The following is an 18,977-nucleotide window of genomic DNA, read 5'->3' as shown; positions in this document are numbered from 1 at the left end:
CTTAAGGCTCAAATTGTTCTTCTTTCTTCAGTTTCCTAAGGTGTAAGCTTAGATTAATTGCCTTTAAATCTTTCTCTTTTTCTAATATATGGATTAAATGCTCTAAATTTTCCTTCAAGCACTGCCTTTGCTACATTCCCACAAATTTGATAAACTGTATTTCCCTTTTTGTTTAGCTCAAGATATTTTTAAATTTCTCTTGAGACTTCTTTGATCTATGTGTTATTTTATTTTTTATTTTTTTATTTTTTTAAATTTTTTTATTTATTTATGATAGGCACACAGTGAGAGAGAGAGAGGCAGAGACACAGGCAGAGGGAGAAGCAGGCTCCATGCACCGGGAGCCCGACGTGGGATTCGATCCCGGGTCTCCAGGATCGCGCCCTGGGCCAAAGGCAGGCGCCAAACCGCTGCGCCACTCAGGGATCCCTATGTGTTATTTTAAATGTGTTGATTCATCTTGAAATATTTGGGGCCTCTCTAGCTATTCTTCTGCTATTGATTTTTGTTTAATCTGACCGTGGTCCAAGCACATACTTTACATGACTTCTAGTCTTTTAAATTTGTTTAGGTGTTTTCATGGTCTGGAACATGATCTATGTTGGCGAATGTTCTATGCGAGTTTGAGAGTATGTACTCTGCTGTTGTTTAATCTATAAATGTCAATTAGATCAAATTGACTGATGGTGGTTTTCAGGTCAACTATATATACCCTTACTGATTTTCTGCCTGCTTGATCTATCAATTAATGAAAGACAGGCATTGAAGCCGCCAACTGTAATAGTGGATTTGTCTTTTTCTCCTTGAAGTTCTATCAGCTTTGCCTTACATATTTGACAAACTGTTGTTAGGTGCAAACACATTAAGGATTGTTATGTCTTCTTGGAAAACTGACTTCTTTTTATCATTATGTAAGGCTCCCTTTTATCCCTGGTAATTTTCCTTGTTCTGAAGTCAACTTTGTCTAAAATAACACAGCTATTCCAGCTTTCTTTTATTCAGTAATAGCATCTTTCTCCATCCCTTTCCATAGGAACTACCTGAATATTTATATTTAAAGTGAGTTTTGGAACACCTGGGCAGCTCAGTCCATTAAACATCTGACTCTCAATTTTGGCTTAGATCATGATCTCAGGGTTGTAAGATCAAGCCTCACTTTGGGCTCTGCACTCAGCACAGAGTCTGATTGAGATTCTCTCCCTTTCCCTCTGCCCTACCCCACTTGTGCTCTCTAAAATAAATTAATTAATTAAATCTTTAAAAAAAATAAAGTGGGTTTCTCATAGACAGCATAGAGTTGGGTCTTACTTTTCCATCCATTCCAAAAACCTGCTTTTTAATTGATATATTTAGGCCATTTACATTTAAAGCAGTTACTGATATAGATAGATTAATATCTACCATGTTAGTAACCATTTAATCCCCTGCTCTTATTTTTTCTTTCCCTCTATTTCTGCCTTCTCTGATTTTAATCGATCATTTTATACAATTCCATCTAATCTACTCTCTTAGCATATCAACAATACTTGAAAAGAAAATTTAGTGATTCCCTTGGAGTTTACAATCTATATTTACAACTAATCTAATTTCATCCTAAAAACACCATACCACTTCACAGGTAGTGCTGGCACCTTATAACAGGCATTCCTAATTCCAAACTCCCATCATTTACAGTACTGAAGTCAATAACTCATTTGTCAAAATGCTGTAATCACCCATCATTCTATTACTATTACCAGAACAGTTACTTATTAATTAAATTAATGTTTAAATTTTAAGATTTTATTTTCATTTATTCCCACTCCAATACTCTTCCTTTTTTATGTAGATCTGATTTTCTACTTAAATCATTTTCATTCTCCCTGAAGACATTCTTTTAAATATTCCTTGCAGGGCAGGTCATCTAGCAAGAGGAGACTAAAAACTTCAGAAACTCCTCAGACTTACACAAGTGGAATCTCTCTCAAGCACTGAACAGTGGCAAGAGACACCATGACACACCTAGGTATTATGCTCTAGGTGCTCTATCTGGTGTTAACTAGGCGTTAGCTCTATCTGCTCTAGGAAGTGTTAAATTACTAAATTGTACACCTGAAACTAATGTTACTCTATATGTTAACTGGAATTTATGTTTTTAAGAGTTTATTTATTTATTCATGAGAGACACAGAGAAAGAGGCAGAGACACAGGCAGAGTGAGAAGCAGGCTCCATGCAGGGAGCCCGACGTGGGACTCGATCCTGGGTCTCCAGGATTATGCCCTGGGCCAAAGGCGGTGCTAAACCATTGAGCTACTGGGGCTGCCCAACTAACAGGAATTTAAATAAAAACCAAAAAAAAAAAAAAAAAAAAAGAGCATCTGCTCCAGAATCCAATTGCTTTGGTTTGAACCCAAGCTTTGATGGATAAGCAAAAACTGAACTGCTTTAAGGCTCAGTATCTTTATCTCACCTTTATGTAGTGAGACTTAGCACTCCTCTTTCAGATAGCTTTCAGAATTTAATGCTATTTACACTTTGGCTGAAACGTACTAAGCACTCAACAAATGCCAATTGTTATTGTTTTGGGTGGTACTATTTACAGAACTGAAATCTGGGAACAAAGTTGACAATGGAAAAAATAATATTCCAAACATTATAGATTTGGAGACTCCCTATGATCACCAGGACAATTGAAGTAAAGAAACTGTCCACCAAATAGTTCCTGTAACTTCTCTCCCCCTAAAGCAAAGTTCTGGGACTGCCGCTCTTTTGACTGCCATTAAGCCCCAAGAGCCAAGACTGCTCCACAAATTCTCCAGGACCTAGCTAAGGACTTCTCTCAACAGATGCATATGGCACATTTGCTTCCTTGACCCCCAACTCCTCCTCTTCCTTAAAAACACTGACAAAAATCTCTAAGATATTATGAAAAAGTAAAGAATTACCTAAGATAGTAAGATACAAGAAAGAGACCTGTAGAAGTACATTAAACCTAATAATTCCTAAAACTCTTATTCTGCTCTGTTAAAATGCATCTTATTGAGCAGATTGGTGTAAGAGTACCAAAGAAAGACAATAGGCCTTGGCCAATTCCTTCCCTGTGACCCACCATTTCCCAGTTCCAAGATGTTGAATGCTGTATGACAGAAAGGGGTATTAATCAAAATAGAATTCAGTCTTGCAGTGAAAGGAGATTTAGTGCATGAGAGGTTTGGAGTTTTATGCAAGCATTTCTCTAAGACCTTGAAGTACTCTTCTGCTATGGCAAGAGAGAGTATGACCTACAGAAGAAGTCCTAATTCCTAATACTTTATTATTCTGCTCTGTGTTGAAATGCAATCTGCTCAGCAGATAAATGTAAAGGCACAAAAATATGACAACAGTCCAGATATTGGTCTTGCCTTGAAATCAGACAAAAATTTAAAAAGCATTATTCACTACATTAGGGATATTTTACTTAAATGATATTTTCCTAATGCTAACGACCTAATAATTTACTTTTTTTTCTTCCTGGATTGTAAAAATCTTTATTTTTATAGTTTCTCTGAGTGCTTATCACACTGCACTTGTGGTTAGAGTAAAAATTAGTGATTTCTTTAAGGTTGCATCAATTCATGGAAAATTCATTATTAAATGTACTGGTGTAATCTTAAAGGCATACCATGCCCAATCCTGTAAAAGATGTTTATCTTAACCTTGCTAGGATGGTTTAATATCCAGCTTCAAAACACAGTAAAAATACATAATTATGGCAGTTTTCTAGTTATGAAGTACAACAAAAAGTTTGCTATTAATAACCTTGACAAAATGTTAAAATGAGACTATAGAAGGAATCTGTGAATTGATTGGAGTTGATGGTTTTTCAAGTCTTAAGATATTGTTCTGGAATGCCCCCTCTGCTTCTTAAATCCAGATGTAGAGAGGCACATTCTTTGAGTCTTCATGAATATTCCAATGAGGCAGAATGAACAGCAGTGTGTGTTGAGGGTCTTATTTCCCTCAGTCAATTCTAAGTATGAAAGCTATGACCCCATCTGTCACTTCCAAAATTACAATCTGTGTATGCTTTCACAGGTTGTGAAGTGAGGAATGGTATGTGAAACTTCTGCCTTAATAAAAGCTGCTTAAGTGAACAATGAATGGAAAAGAAGGTAAATACTTCTTCAAAGAAACAGTGCCCTCTAGCTCCAAATTCTAAGATCAAAAGCCTCACCTTTAATCTCAGAGTGTTGTTTGGGCATCTTGAGATAGTTTAAGGGTTGAAAACCCCCTTTTTTTTTTCATTTACCCACTGCCTATACCCACTGACAATATGGACCCTCTACTTGAAAGCAGAAGAATTTGGTTAATTACCAGGAACTGGTAGAGCTAAGTGGGCCAGAAATCTTGCAGCAAGTGGGAGGCTGCATGAGTCTATCATCTGGAAGGTTTCCACATAGCACAAAACATAACATTATTGGGGGAAAATTCTCAAGAATTTCTGTGACAGAAGGGATGCCATATATTTCAAGGAATAAAGTTAATTGCAGAGCTTAAATGAGTGACTTGTTGATATATATTAAAGCAAAAACTATTTGGATTATCAAGGCGATATTTTGGGGGTGTTCTGCCAATTAAGAATGAGCTAATTAGCAACTCATATGAATGCACTGCTTACTACTGACTTTTAAATTTATAATTTTCTGGGTAGGGAGACTCCTACACAAATAACCTCCCTCCTTCCTTCATTTGTTGCTTAAGATGTTTTTAAATGGCTCATTTAATGCATGACCTTGTACTATTTTTATTTACTCAGATTCAAAAGGAAAAGGTGTAGAAAACAGCTGTGGAATAAGTTCACAAAATAAATCCTATTCAAAGCTTAGGCATGGCATTGTGAAAGGCAAACTTCATGATGTTTTGTCAAATAGGGAAGTCTATAATTGATGTTTTATGCTGCATAATGACATTCCAAGGGAAGGAGAATTTACATTTCCATGAGAAATTAAGGGGGATGACAGTAAGGGAAGGAAGATTATTTTTTATTTATTATAGAATACATTTGAAGATTAGAAATAATGACATCTGTGTCTACTATCACTGTAGTTGGAGTCACCATTATGAGTGAGAAGCTTAATAGGGTCCATCAAAAATAGGACCCAGGGACGCCTGGGTGGCTCAGCGGTTGAGTGTCTGCCTTTGGCTCAGAGCATGATCCCGGAATCCCAGGATAGAGTCCCACATCTGGCTTCCTGTGGGGAGCCTGCTTCTCCCTCTGCCTGTGTCTCTGCCTCTCTCTCTGCCTGCCTCTCATGAATGAATAAATAAAATCCTTTAAAAAAATAAGACCCAGGAAAGACCAAGGGAATGAGGGGTGCAGTGTCCACTGTGACCTAGAAAAGGGTGTCCAATGAATGAGTTACACAGTATTGAGAATGTGTTATCAGAACATACAGAAAAATGTCAAGGAGACAGATATAAAAAGAAATATGTCACAGAGGATTGGTCCAGGAGATCCAATATCAATCTGACTAATGAAAGATCCAAAAAGGTGGAAGAAATGGAAAATAACCAACTCTAAGCCCATGATTTTGAGCCTAGAATTGTATACCAAGTTATCAATCAAGTATGAGGTCTGAATAAAGAGATTTTCAATTAACAGTTCAGAAACTCTCTACCATATGCATATCTTTCTTAGGAGCTTACTGAATGATTTACTCCAGCAAAATAAAGTGATTATAAAAAAAGAGAGAGTGCTTTTAATGACCTGACCATGGAAAAGCAAAGGTACATCTGGCAGAGTGCAGAATGTAAAAGGGAAAGAAATGAAGGGAAAGACAGAAGCACAAAATAAATGTCCTTGTCACGTATAGAGTCTTGATGCAACAAGAGATAGAAGTTGAAGTACAGTGGCCAAAGTTGCAGAGGTAACTAGTAAAAAAAAATTGTCTCATAAATTTCAGGGAACAAGACAAGAGAGAAGATGAGGGTAGGGCAGCTGAGCTATTAGAGCAGAAGACAAGAGACAATTTCCTAAGAGGCCATTTTAAATAATGGCTATTAAGATACTGTATGTAGATAGGGAAATGGTCAGAACAACTAAAATCAGGTATTAGGGAGGGTTGGTAGAGAAACATGGGAGAGAAGGCTCTAGTTCATCACAAACCCATCTGTATGTTTGAAAGCATTTCTATTTTTTATTCCAAACAGTTTTTATTTTAAATAACAAGGAATAATGTCAATTTTTATGGTATATGTCCTCTTCTCCAGTGTGTTAGCATATTCTAGGCCTAGCCATCCACCTGTTATGAATCTGGACACCATGGGCCATCCCTCTTTCTACTCACGGACCCTAGAGAGCTTATTCATTCATAACACCCACCAGCCTAGTGTGTTTGCACTTTCTCACAGGTCTTTAGGAGATGGTGCTGGCAGCACTCTTGGCATGTCAAGAGTGTCTTTTTTGCCCTTCTAATAAAATTCTTTCCCCTATAACATTTAATTACTCTAATTTTCCAGTTGATCTGATGTGTTTAATGTGTTATATAAATTTCTGTTATGAATGATAGAATGTGGATAGTCTGATTTATCTTCCAGACATATTAAAACCAGCTAATTTTCTCTTCTCAGAAAATTATGAGTGTTTGGGTGGCATTTGATGATTATTGGCTGACAAATTGAAGCTCCAGGGTGAGTAAAAAGATATTTTCAATTTAATAAGTTGAATATGTCATTTTTCGATGTTGATGAATTTCTACTGGTTAAGAAAAAATCTCCCAGGATTAATGAACCTGTTTGGACATCCTGATACAAGCTTGAAGCCTCAGTTATACAAACCTTGAATGTAAAATTAAATCATATTGGATAAAAACTAAAACAAACACACATCCCGACATGAGCAAATGAATATTTGAAGGCTGAATAAATACAGACACAAGCAGCCTAGGGACAAGTTTACTAAAAGCTTTTGAAATGTTTTTCAGTAAAGTCTGTAATAATGTAAACATTTTAAGTATAATTTACTTGAGAAGGTTTGTGTGAAACCACTCATGGCTTCTTCACATGGGGTACCATCTCCCAGACCTCCTACAAGTCCAAAGCAGCAACATGACCCATTATTTAGTAGAAAAGGATTCAATTTTTAAAAAGTTTAAAAGCAACCCAACAATAAAGTAAAACAACTGTGCAATAGCTGAAAAGGATTAATTACATGAAAATTAATTATTATTCTAATATCAAATGCCACATACAGAGGTAGATGTGGTGTTGCAATTTCCTCATATGAGTGAATCAGTTTCTTTACCTACCTGTCTGGGCTTCAAATGGCCTAGTAGGAGCCTTTGTTCCCTCTGTTTCTTGCTTTTGCCTGGTTCTGGTCACTGGCTTACTTTATTGGATGTTTGGACAGTGCATTGCCTTCTGTGCCTACCTAGAACAAGACCAAGTAAATGAAGCACTACAAAGGGCTTCAGTAATCATCTCATTAGAACATTATAATATTAGTTTATTAAAAACTTGGACTTGGAGAGATAAAGGGATGGTCGGTCTGAAGTTCACGTGGCTGGTTAGGAGGGAACTGATAGTAGATAGGTGTCTTGTATCCAGCACAGGGACAAGAGTACATGGTAGGCAACTGAATGTCTTATGATCAAATAAGGAAATAATTGCTTAGAAAACAATAACAAGATTTCTTAGCCTGGGTAATATGTTGGATTCCTGACGTGGTCCTTAAAGCTCTAAAAAATTATAAAAGTCTACGGATATGTACAAAAGCCTATTTTTTTGAAGAGATGGTATAAGATGCAAACAGGTTATCAAATTGACCCTCCCCCAAAAAACGGTTAAGAAAACCACTGCTTTTGAACAAATAAAATGCATCCCTACAAATAGAACTCTTAGCGTTACAGATGGTATGATCTACCATACGGTCACCCTACTGTGTATATGCATGTGTGCAGGTGCAAACACTAGATGGGGTTAGCATTCTCCACAAACAAGCATACTATCAAGTTCCTTTAGCTTGCCCTGCAACCATGAAGGCGGAAACATTTTTCACTACCCTTTAGGATTCTTTCTGGTTGCTCTAAGAATTAATTGACATGAGACAGATTAATAGGAAAAAAATCAAATTCAATTACATACCCCTAGGTCTGAAAGAATATGAAGCCCAGAGGTAGGCAGTCAGGCAACAGAGGCTTATATGCCATCCAGGGCTAAGGAAAAGAGCACAGGGGTCTGGGACTTCAAAGGAAATGAAGACAATTCACAGGAAGATGAAAAGAGTAAATGTTTGGTGAACAAATGTTTTCTGGGCCATCCAAAAACAATGGGACATAGAGAAGAATCTTAACAGACTTTGCTAAGTTCCTCCCTGTCTACCACACCTAGATCGTATTATACCATAGTTGTCTATGGTGATAGCTCCCTTCCTGGAGCAAGTCCTTTATTTAAATTCTTTTAGGGGGATCCCTGGGTGGCGCAGCGGTTTGGCGCCTGCCTTTGGCCCAGGGCGCGATCCTGGAGACCCGGGATCGAATCCCACATCGGGCTCCCGGTGCATGGAGCCTGCTTCTCCCTCTGCCTGTGTCTCTGCCTCTCTCCCTCTCTCTTGGTGACTATCATAAATAAATAAAAATTTAAAAAAATTAAAAAAAAAATAAATTCTTTTAGGTGGGCAGCCCGGGTGGCTCAGCGGTTTAGCACCACCACCTTCGGTCCACGCTGTGATCCTGGATCAAGTCCCATGTCGGGCTCCCTGCATGGGGCCTGCTTCTCTGCCTCTCTCTCTGTGTATCTCTCATGAATAAATGAATAAAATCTTTAAAAATTTTTTTAAATAAATTAAAAAATAAATTCTTTTAGGCATTTAAGGTATAGGTCAAAGGTTCTTCTTGAGTGTTCTGTTTCTTAAAAATAATCAGCCTAAAGATACATCCATGAAGGCAAAAGAAACAAAAGCAAAAATGAATTATTGGGACTTCATCAAGATAAACAGCTCAGCACAGCAAAAGAAACAGTCAACAAAACTAAAAGACAACCTACAGAATGGGAGAAGATATTTGCAAATGACCTATCAGATAAAGGGCTAGTATCCAAGATCTAAAGAACTTATTAAACTCAACAGCAAAGAAACAAACAATCCAATCATGAAATGGGCAAAAGACATGAACAGAAATTTCACCAAAGAAGACATAGACATGGCCAACAAGCACATGAGAAAATGCTCCACACCACTTGCCATCAGGGAAATACAAATCAAAACCACAATGAGATACCCCCTCACACCAGTGAGAATGGTGAAAATTAACAAGACAGGAAACAACAAATGTTGGAGAGGATGTGGAGAAAGGGGAACCCTCTTGCCCTGTTGGTGGGAATGTGAACTGGTACAACCACTCTGGAAAACCGTGTGGAGGTTCCTCAAAGAGTTAAAAATAGGTCTGCCCTAGGATCCAGCAATTGCACTGCTGAGGATTTACCCCAAAGTTACAGATGCAGTAAAATGCCAGGACACCTGTACCCCGATGTTTATAGCAGCAATGTCCACAATAGCCAAACTGTGGAAGGAGCCTTGGTGTCCATCGAAAGATGAATGGATAAATAAGATGTGGTATATGTATACAATAGAATATTACTCAGCCATTAGAAACGACAAATGCTCACTTTTTGCTTCGATGTGGATGGACCTGGAGGGTATTATGCTGAGTGAAATAAGTCAATCAGAGAAGGACAAACATTATATGGTCTCATTCATTTGGGGAATATAAAAATTAGTGAAAGGGAATAAAAGGAAAGGAGAGAAAATGAGTGGAAATATCAGTGAGGGTGACAAAACATGAGAGACACCTAACTCTGGGAAATGAACAAGGGGTAGTGGTAGGGGAGGTGGGTGGGGGGTTGGGGTGACTGGGTGATGGGCACTGAGGGGGACACTTGGTGGGATGAGCACTGGGTGTTATGCTATATGTTGGCAAATTGAACTCCAATAAAAAATTAATTAATTAATTAATTAAAAAATAATAATCAGCCTAAAATAATCTACATGCCAAAGAGACACATTTGGGGGTGGCAAATTTTGCTCTCATACACATCCATTCTAAATACATACATTCACATATATAGAACCTCTGTGAAGACTTTGTCTACTTTTGCCTTTCAATATCACAAGGGTGAGGCATGACAGAGCATTCTGTAAATGGTACATAAAGAAAAACTTATTATAATTTAAAGCAATAGCATCATTAAGTTGAACATAATACTCTATTATTTCAAATCTTGTGACAAATAAATAATGACTACCATAAACAAGGTAAGCTGTGCCTTTTGGCAAGAAGAATTCTGATCCTTACTGGCTCTAAGAAAAAAATCCAAAGCCTTTAAAATGTCATTTGCAGATGGTTTCTATTCAATCTACCAAAACATATACATAAACCAAATCATATACTCATGAGATGGAAGAGACCTTATAGGTCCTCTGGGATAACCTCCCACCCTCTTCAGGAGACCCTTTTACAGCATTCTTGACAGTTTGTGAACATAGATTGGCCTGAATTAGAAAATCAGTCCAGGGGATCCCTGGGTGGCGCAGCGGTTTGGCGCCTGCCTTTGGCCCAGGGCACGATCCTGGAGACCCGGGATCGAATCCCACATCAGGCTCCCGGTGCATGGAGCCTGCTTCTCCCTCTGCCTGTGTCTCTGTCTCTCTCTCTAATAAATAAATAAAATATTTAAAAAAAGAGAAAGTGCAACTAAGAGAGTGTGATATTTTACTGCAAGCAGTATGGTTATCAGTGTACTACAACATTCAAACTAATTGTAGATTTTAGTGGGAAAGCCGGGATTGGAAACTTTCTAAATAGCAAACTTGTAGTCCATCCACAGAGTTAACACTGACTTTGTACTTCACTCTCATTGCTCATTTGAATACCTACTCTAGTGAACTATTAAATGTCCCCAATATACTCTATTAATATAATAGAATTCAATACTTGTTTGCTGAGTTAATGAGAGTAGGAATAATAGTTGTCTCAACTTGTTTTGTAGATTCCAAAAAAATAATATACTTTTCTCCAACAGCATCTAATGGTTCTATTTATTTCCTATCTCTTCCAGTGGTTTTCCCAAATTCACAGAAAACATGTGCTTAAGAAAGATACTCCCTTGTGTCTATGCCTTCTAGTAACAATTTTGAGTCAGATTTAAAGCATTAGATCCAGATTCAGACCTCAATCGTAGCACTTACTACTTTCTAACTTCCAATTACATGCTTATAAAGGAATTAGAAGCATGTAAATTATAAAGCATGCTTATTACATGCTAAGGAGCTAAACTCTTACGAGATTCAACTATGTACACTGCATCACTATCCCCTTTCCACCCTTAATACCTCAAACCTAAGCCTAATCTAAATGTGGACACAAGCATATAAGAAATTGCTATAAAACTCTGGATTCTGGGTTCTGGAAGGATGGCAAAGACTTCCTAATGGCTGAATGTCACATATATACCAGTTGGCCTATGCAATAAAAAAACACCTAATGATACAGTTACTGAACAAGGGTGTGGCCACAGCATAGTGACATTGATTCTTGACCTAGTCCTCTCTCTGGCCTTGTGACTGTGGAGAAATTATTTAAGGTCACTGTGGTTCCATTCCTCTATGTGGAAAAGGGGCTAATGTACTGCCTTTGTTTAACAGTCCACTATGTGGAAATGGGACTTTTCAGTTCACCAGAGAGAAAAGGTGCACAGTGGAACAGACAAGACACAACAATACAAAACAAGGGACAGGATTGCAGTGCAGGTTTAATCACAATCTGTGTGGTCATTGCTAAGTTGCCATTTCTTCACTTATATAGTGGAGAGAGCTCCAAGGGCCCACTTGTCTCTGACAGTCTGAGACTAAGGACTAAATTAAGGAAGGGTATTGAGTAGCCCCTGAATGTGGCCTGAATTGATCATATGAGGAGTTCCATATGAATGAGAACATACATGGTCCTGTGTTCATTTCCCAGTATTGAACACAATGCCTCTTCTTTACATGAATATACTCCTTAACCTTTAGGCATCCTGTAACTTTTCATTTCTAGGGTGCACTGGAATAGCTCATTGAATGCTCTGTTGGGGGACTGATCACACACATACATACACACACACACACACACACACACACACACACCTGTAAGAAAATATCCTTTGAGAAAGGAGCTTGTTTAACTTATTTTGAACTCATTTTGGCTCAGTTGGTTGAGTGTCTGACTCTTGGTTTTGGCTCAGGTCATTGCATCAGGGTCATGAGATTGAGCCCTGCGTCAGGTTCTGTGCTCAGTAGGGAGTCTGTTTAAGATTCTCTCCCTCTCCTCCATCTCATTTTCACACTCTCTTTCAAATAAATAAAATCTTTTAAAAAATGAAAGTAGCTGGTTTCATTTCCATATTCAAGAAAGCAACTAGTATGTGGCATAAAACAGCCTTTCCATTTCTTTTTTAAGATTTTATTTTCTTAAGTAGTCTCTACACTCAACATGGAACTCAAACTCACAACCCCAAGATCAAGAGTCATATGCTTCATTGACTGAGTCAGCCAGGTGCTTATAGCCTTTTCATTTCTGACCTTGCAAAACAATCAATGTTACAACTGTGTGTACATATATGCACAAGCAACTGTTTGATAGCCTTGAGCAAGATTAAAATGCTCTAATCAGATATTTTTCTCACCAGTTCCTCCGGGAGAAGTGCAAAGTTTAATGCAAAATTCAGCCTGAACTCCTAATGCAAAGTGTTTCTAAACAACTCTGGAGATTTATAGCCTGAATGTAGAACTATTCCCTGTTCTTTTACTTGTCCAAATGCAAAGAAATTAATTTTATGGTCATAATTTCAGTACTTCTGGGACACTATCAGGACAGAAGTAAAAATAGAACATCATTATATTGTCAGGTCCTATAGCTGAGTGTGACTAATAGCTGTAGTGTCACAGACGTAATAATCCAATAAAGCTGTATACTCAGGGCCAAGTAACACCAGTGCTGGGAAAGATCTAAGTGTGGTTGCAGGAGCAGATTTCAATCAGCAATTCAGCTTTAAAGATCAGAGGTCTATCTGGGCCCTCTTACTTTTGTCCCCTTACTTCATACCTTTCTCTTGAGTACTCTCTCTCCTTTGTGGATTCTTGGGTTCGCTCTATCCTTGAAAAGCTAAAACAAGTTCCACCTCACCATTAAGATTTTCCAAGACTTCTCTATCTAAATTGCAATGTTTCCTTCCCCTCAACTATGACATGGGTTAAGTGAATGTAAGTTAGTTTTGCCTCTCTGACTAGGCAAAGGAACATTTCTTTGCCATGGGTTTTTACATTCCCTTCAAAGGCTTTGTCCTGAGTTTATTTCAAGTATGTGATACATTCTTTGAATCCCGAGCAAATCTATTTTCTTCAATGTTTTTGTTTCCCAAATGAGATAGGACAATTACTATGAAGCCTCTGAGCACCTTTCTAGTTCTCCTATTTCATCATGGTCCACACTGGTACTCCAATGGTCAAATACTACACTGCAATGAGACTATAGAGAGTTAGGGATCAGCAGACCAGGGATGGCTAATACCCACATTCCAGGCAGAGGAAATAGCAAGAGCAAAAGCCCTGAGACAATAAAACATTTATCATGTGTATGAAACTGCAAAGAGGCACAGAGTTATGAAAAGGCTGGGAATAAAAAAAAATTATGTCAGACAAATTGTCAGTTTACTAGCATTAAACAGCACTGCAATGAACAGTGTTACCTTTTAAGCACAGTTGTTTTATCTACTGCCCCACACCTAGAGGCAAGAGAGAAATGAGGAGAAAATTCCATAGCAGAAGGGAATTAAAAAATTTATAATAGGCAATCAGACTATTTGAGTACCTTTACTTATATTATCCCTTTCTTTTGAGTTGTGTTAATTTATTGAATTATCTGTAAAATCAGTAGGCAGGTAGACTAGGCCAAGGATTATTTACATTGCCCAAGTCTGAGAGTTTCAGATAAATATGTGCAATAACATAAATACAACCACATGGAAAGGTAGAAAGGCAGGAATTTATCAATCCAGTGGATTAGCATATGCTACCAGAAGCCATAATTAATAATCCCCAGGTGAGGCTTCAAGGAGAGTGGGGCACTCAGAGAACATGGAAGCTCTTCAGCCCTTCGCACATACCTTGCCCCATGCATCTCTTCCATCTGGCCATTCTCATAACAAAGTAGTAAACTAGTTTTAAAATTTTCCAATGCCAAAAATGTCTATGTGATGAGGAATCAAATTAGTACTATTAGTGTTACTACTATTATTAAATGTAATTTATCTGGCTCACACAACCTTCTCAAACATGCAACCCATGGGGAAAACAGTCAGTTTCTTGGCGCTCTAGATACAGAGAAGCATTAAACAAGATGATACCTGTAAGTCCTTCTAGCAAGAGAGTAGGATGAATTTATAATTTACTAATTTCCTTCTTACACAATGGTGACAGTTTCTTACAAAGGCTACCTCCTCAAGTTCACAATATTTCATAATGAAGAACAGTATTGATGACTGCTGGGCTTTTGAAGTAACTGCAGGACTAAGTCAGGCTTTGTAGTAAGCAGCTTCAAAGATGGCCCTCAAGGATCCCTACTGCCTGGTATTCACAACTTTGTGTAATCCCCTCCCCTTGAGAGTGGGCTAGACGTAGTGCCTAGCTTTTAACAAGGAGAACACAGCAGAAGTAATGGGATGCCAAGCTGTAGGTTACTAAAAAGCTATACCATATACCAAAGGATAATACTCTTTCCTCTGTGTCCATTTATTTCCTACAATGTCAGAACCATTAGGAGAAAATCACACAATTAAAAGATGAGTCCAATAATAATGATTTGATGTTTATGTAGCCTAGAGATAATGGACAATGCAATAACATCTCAGGAGAACCAAATTTTAACTTTTGGTCCAATGTTAATATAATCTTCCTATGATATTGTACCTATATCAGTATATGGGTTAAACAACCTATGCTCCAGTTTATGGCCAATGAGTTTTTTAAAAATAGTCTATGTATACCATGTAACTGGAGTTAACTAGTGAGCCAGAATGGAAGGCCAGAATGGAACCTAGAAAGAAAAGACTTACCAAGATTTCACTTTCAGATAAAGGCAGAAGGCTGACTTGAGTTGGCCAAGTGAGTCTTTTGTTTCACCCAGCATGTTGGAGTATATCTGCCCCCAAAATATTTTATCTAGCTTTCAAGGATTAACCTGAATTAAAACCTCCTAAATTTACCCTTCATTATCTTTCATGACTGGTCACTTTCTAGAGTGTAGATGAAAATTGTATAGCAGTTACACACTTGACTTTTTCAAAGTAGGCTGGGCCCAGGCATTGAAGTAGAGCTAAATGACATTTCAGAAGCTTAGTCATTTTCAATAATGATTCCCCTTCCTACTGAGTTTAAGCAGAAAAAAATATTGCATTTAGGTAAAAAGGCATAAGAATAAAAAACAAGTTACTTTATTAATACCACCACCATCATTTATATAGTACTTACCAGTTACAAAGTGCTTTTGTATACTGAGAACTAAAAGCATCTACCCACTCACAATGCACTGCCTACATTAACATGATTTTACTATTTTAGTGTCTTATCAAACATTATTTCACTATTCTGTATTCATCAACATGACTTTACTATTCCAGGTAATTCCTGCTCATGAAGAAAAACATTGCAAATAACTCTGTTGTTCATTCCAGAAACTTCCAGAAAAAATTCAAGTGAACAGCAAACAGGCTTTCAAGCAAGTAAGATTAAAACCAAAGCCCTTGTCTCAAAAGCCATCAATCCTAAACTATTATATCATGATCTTTACCCAATCCTAACCAAGCTTCCATACTCAAATAGCCACCTTCAATCAGATTCCAAAACCTCCCCATTTTGCTTTTCTCCCTCCCTGACATGCTAAGGCTCTACCGAGGTAGTGCTCTTCATTACCACAGTAAGGATAAACTCAACTTTGCCTTAGCAACAAGTTATTGTGGTGGTATTTCTGAGGACCCAGCATTCAACAATGCTTTTTACTTCTGCCCTCACAGCAACCCCTTTAAGAAGCTAGGGCAGGAGGGGGAGGAGCAAAATGGCGGAAGAGTAGGGTCTCCAAATCACCTGTCTCCACCAAACTACCTAGAAAACCTTCAAATTATCCTGAAAATCTATGAATTCGGCCTGAGATTTAAAGAGAGACCAGCTGGAATGCGACAGTGAGAAGAGTTCGCGCTTCTAACAAGGTAGGAAGACGGGGAAAAAGAAGTAAAGAAACAAAGGCCTCCAAGGGGGAGGGGCCCCGCGAGGAGCCGGGCTGAGGCCGGGGCGAGTGTCCCCAGGACAGGAGAGCCCCGTCCCGGAGACGCAGGAGCTGCACCGACCTTCCCGGCGGAAAGGGGCTCGCGGGGAGTTGGAGCAGGACCCAGGAGGGCGGGGATGCCCTCGGGCTCCCGGGGACAGTAACAGCAACTGCGCGCCCAGGAGAGTGCGCCGAGCTCCCTAAGGGCTGCAGCGCGCACGGCGGGACCCGGCGGGACCCGGAGCAGCTGAAGGGGCTCGGGCGGCGGCTCCGCGGAGGGGGCTGCGCGGCCCCGGGAGCAGCTCGGAGGGGCTCGGGCAGAGGAAGAGGCTCCGTGCGGAGGGGGCTGCGCGGTTCCAGGAGCAGCTCGGAGGGGCTCGGGCGGCGGCTCCGCGGAGGGGGTTGCGCGGCCCGGGAGCGCGAATCCAACAGCGCAGGCTCCGGAGCACAGGGCGCCGGGACACAGCCCAGGATCCCGCCTCCCCCGGGACAGGCAGAGGCCGGGAGGGCCCAGGACAGCAAGGACACTCCTGCCCCAGCTGAGCAGATCAGCGGCCCCGCCTCGGAGCCTCCAGGCCCTGCAGACGGAGTTCCCGCCGGAGCTGAATCCAGGTTTCCAGAGCTGGCCCGCCACTGGGGCTGTTCCTCCTGCGGCCTCACGGGGTAAACAACCCCCACTGAGCCCTGCACCAGGCAGGGGCACAGCAGCTCCCCCAACTGCTAACACCTGAAAATCAGCACAACAGGCCCCTCCCCCAGAAGACCAACTAGACGGACAAGTTCCAGGGGAAGCCAAGGGACTTAAAGTACACAGAATCAGAAGATACTCCCCGGTGGTTCTTTTTTTGTTTGTTTGTTTTTGTTTTTGTTTTTGTTTTTGTTTTGTTTTGCTTTTTGATTTGTTTCCTTCCCCCACCCCCTTTTTTTTCTCCTTTCTTTTTCTTTCTCTTTTTCTTCTTTTTTTTTTTTTTTCGTTTTTTTTTTTCTTTTTCTTCCCTTTTTTTTTCTCTTTCTCTTTTCTTTCCTTCTTTCTCTCCTCTCTTTTTCTCTTTTTCCCAATACAACTTGCTTTTGGCCACTCTGCACTGAGCAAAATGACTAGAAGGAAAACATCACCTCAAAAGAAAGAATCAGAAACAGTCCTCTCTCCCACAGAGTTACAAAATCTGGATTACAATTCAATGTCAGAAAGCCAATTCAGAAGCACTATTATACAGCTACTGGTGGCTCTAGAAAAAAGTATAAAGGACTCAAGAGACTTCATGACTGCAGAATTTAGAGCTAATCAGGCAGAAATTAAAAATCAATTGAATGAGATGCAATCCAAACTAGAAGTCCTAACGACGAGGGTTAACGAGGTGGAAGAACGAGTGAGTGACCTAGAAGACAAGTTGATAGCAAAGAGGGAAACTGAGGAAAAAAGAGACAAACAATTAAAAGACCATGAAGATAGATTAAGGGAAATAAACGACAGCCTGAGGAAGAAAAACCTACGTTTAATTGGGGTTCCCGAGGGCGCCGAAAGGGACAGAAGGCCAGAATATGTATTTGAACAAATTCTAGCTGAAAACTTTCCTAATCTGGGAAGGGAAACAGGCATTCAGATCCAGGAAATAGAGAGATCCCCCCCTAAAATCAATAAAAACCGTTCAACACCTCGACATTTAATTGTGAAGCTTGCAAATTCCAAAGATAAGGAGAAGATCCTTAAAGCAGCAAGAGACAAGAAATCCCTGACTTTTATGGGGAGGAGTATTAGGGTAACAGCAGACCTCTCCACAGAGACCTGGCAGGCCAGAAAGGGCTGGCAGGATATATTCAGGGTCCTAAATGAGAAGAACATGCAACCAAGAATACTTTATCCAGCAAGGCTCTCATTCAAAATGGAAGGAGAGATAAAGAGCTTCCAAGACAGGCAGCAACTAAAAGAATATGTGACCTCCAAACCAGCTCTGCAAGAAATTTTAAGGGGGCCTCTTAAAATTCCCCTTTAAGAAGAAGTTCAGTGGAACAGTCCACAAAAACAAAGACTGAATAGATATCATGATGACACTAAACTCATATCTCTCAATAGTAACTCTGAATGTGAACGGGCTTAATGACCCCATCAAAAGGCGCAGGGTTTCAGACTGGATAAAAAAGCAGGACCCATCTATTTGCTGTCTACAAGAGACTCATTTTAGACAGAAGGACACCTACAGCCTGAAAATAAAAGGTTGGAGAACCATTTACCATTCGAATGGTCCTCAAAAGAAAGCAGGGGTAGCCATCCTTATATCAGATAAACTAAAATTTACCCCAAAGACTGTAGTGAGAGATGAAGAGGGACACTATATCATACTTAAAGGATCTATTCAACAAGAGGACTTAACAATCCTCAATATATATGCTCCGAATGTGGGAGCTGCCAAATATATAAATCAATTATTAACCAAAGTGAAGAAATACTTAGATAATAATACACTTATACTTGGTGACTTCAATCTAGCTCTTTCTATACTCGATAGGTCTTCTAAGCAAAACATCTCCAAAGAAACGAGAGCTTTAAATGATACACTGGACCAGATGGATTTCACAGATATCTACAGAACTTTACATCCAAACTCAACTGAATACACATTCTTCTCAAGCGCACATGGAACTTTCTCCAGAATAGACCACATATTGGG

At 39.4% G+C, this 18,977-nt stretch overlaps 1 protein-coding gene across 11 annotated transcripts in view; it reads right to left on the bottom strand.

Annotated features, from left to right (window-relative positions):
- The window catches only part of USP26 (ubiquitin specific peptidase 26), a 62,930-nt gene that overhangs the window by 27,312 nt on the left and 16,641 nt on the right, over positions 1-18,977 (bottom strand). For 6 of the 11 annotated variants that reach the window (XM_072815433.1, XM_072815440.1, XM_072815438.1 and 3 more), the window contains one exon: positions 7,267-7,388. The exons of 4 other annotated variants lie outside the window; for them this stretch is intronic. The gene's annotated coding sequence lies outside the window, so the exon portion shown is untranslated. The remainder of the gene's footprint in view (positions 1-7,266; positions 7,389-18,977) is intronic. One more of the 11 variants, XM_072815435.1, reaches the window with a different exon arrangement.

Source organism: Canis lupus, chromosome X (assembly GCF_048164855.1).
Source record: "Canis lupus baileyi chromosome X, mCanLup2.hap1, whole genome shotgun sequence".
NCBI lineage: Eukaryota > Metazoa > Chordata > Mammalia > Carnivora > Canidae > Canis > Canis lupus.
Note: the sequence above shows the minus strand (reverse complement) of the source record. Positions and strands in the feature narration are given on the sequence as shown.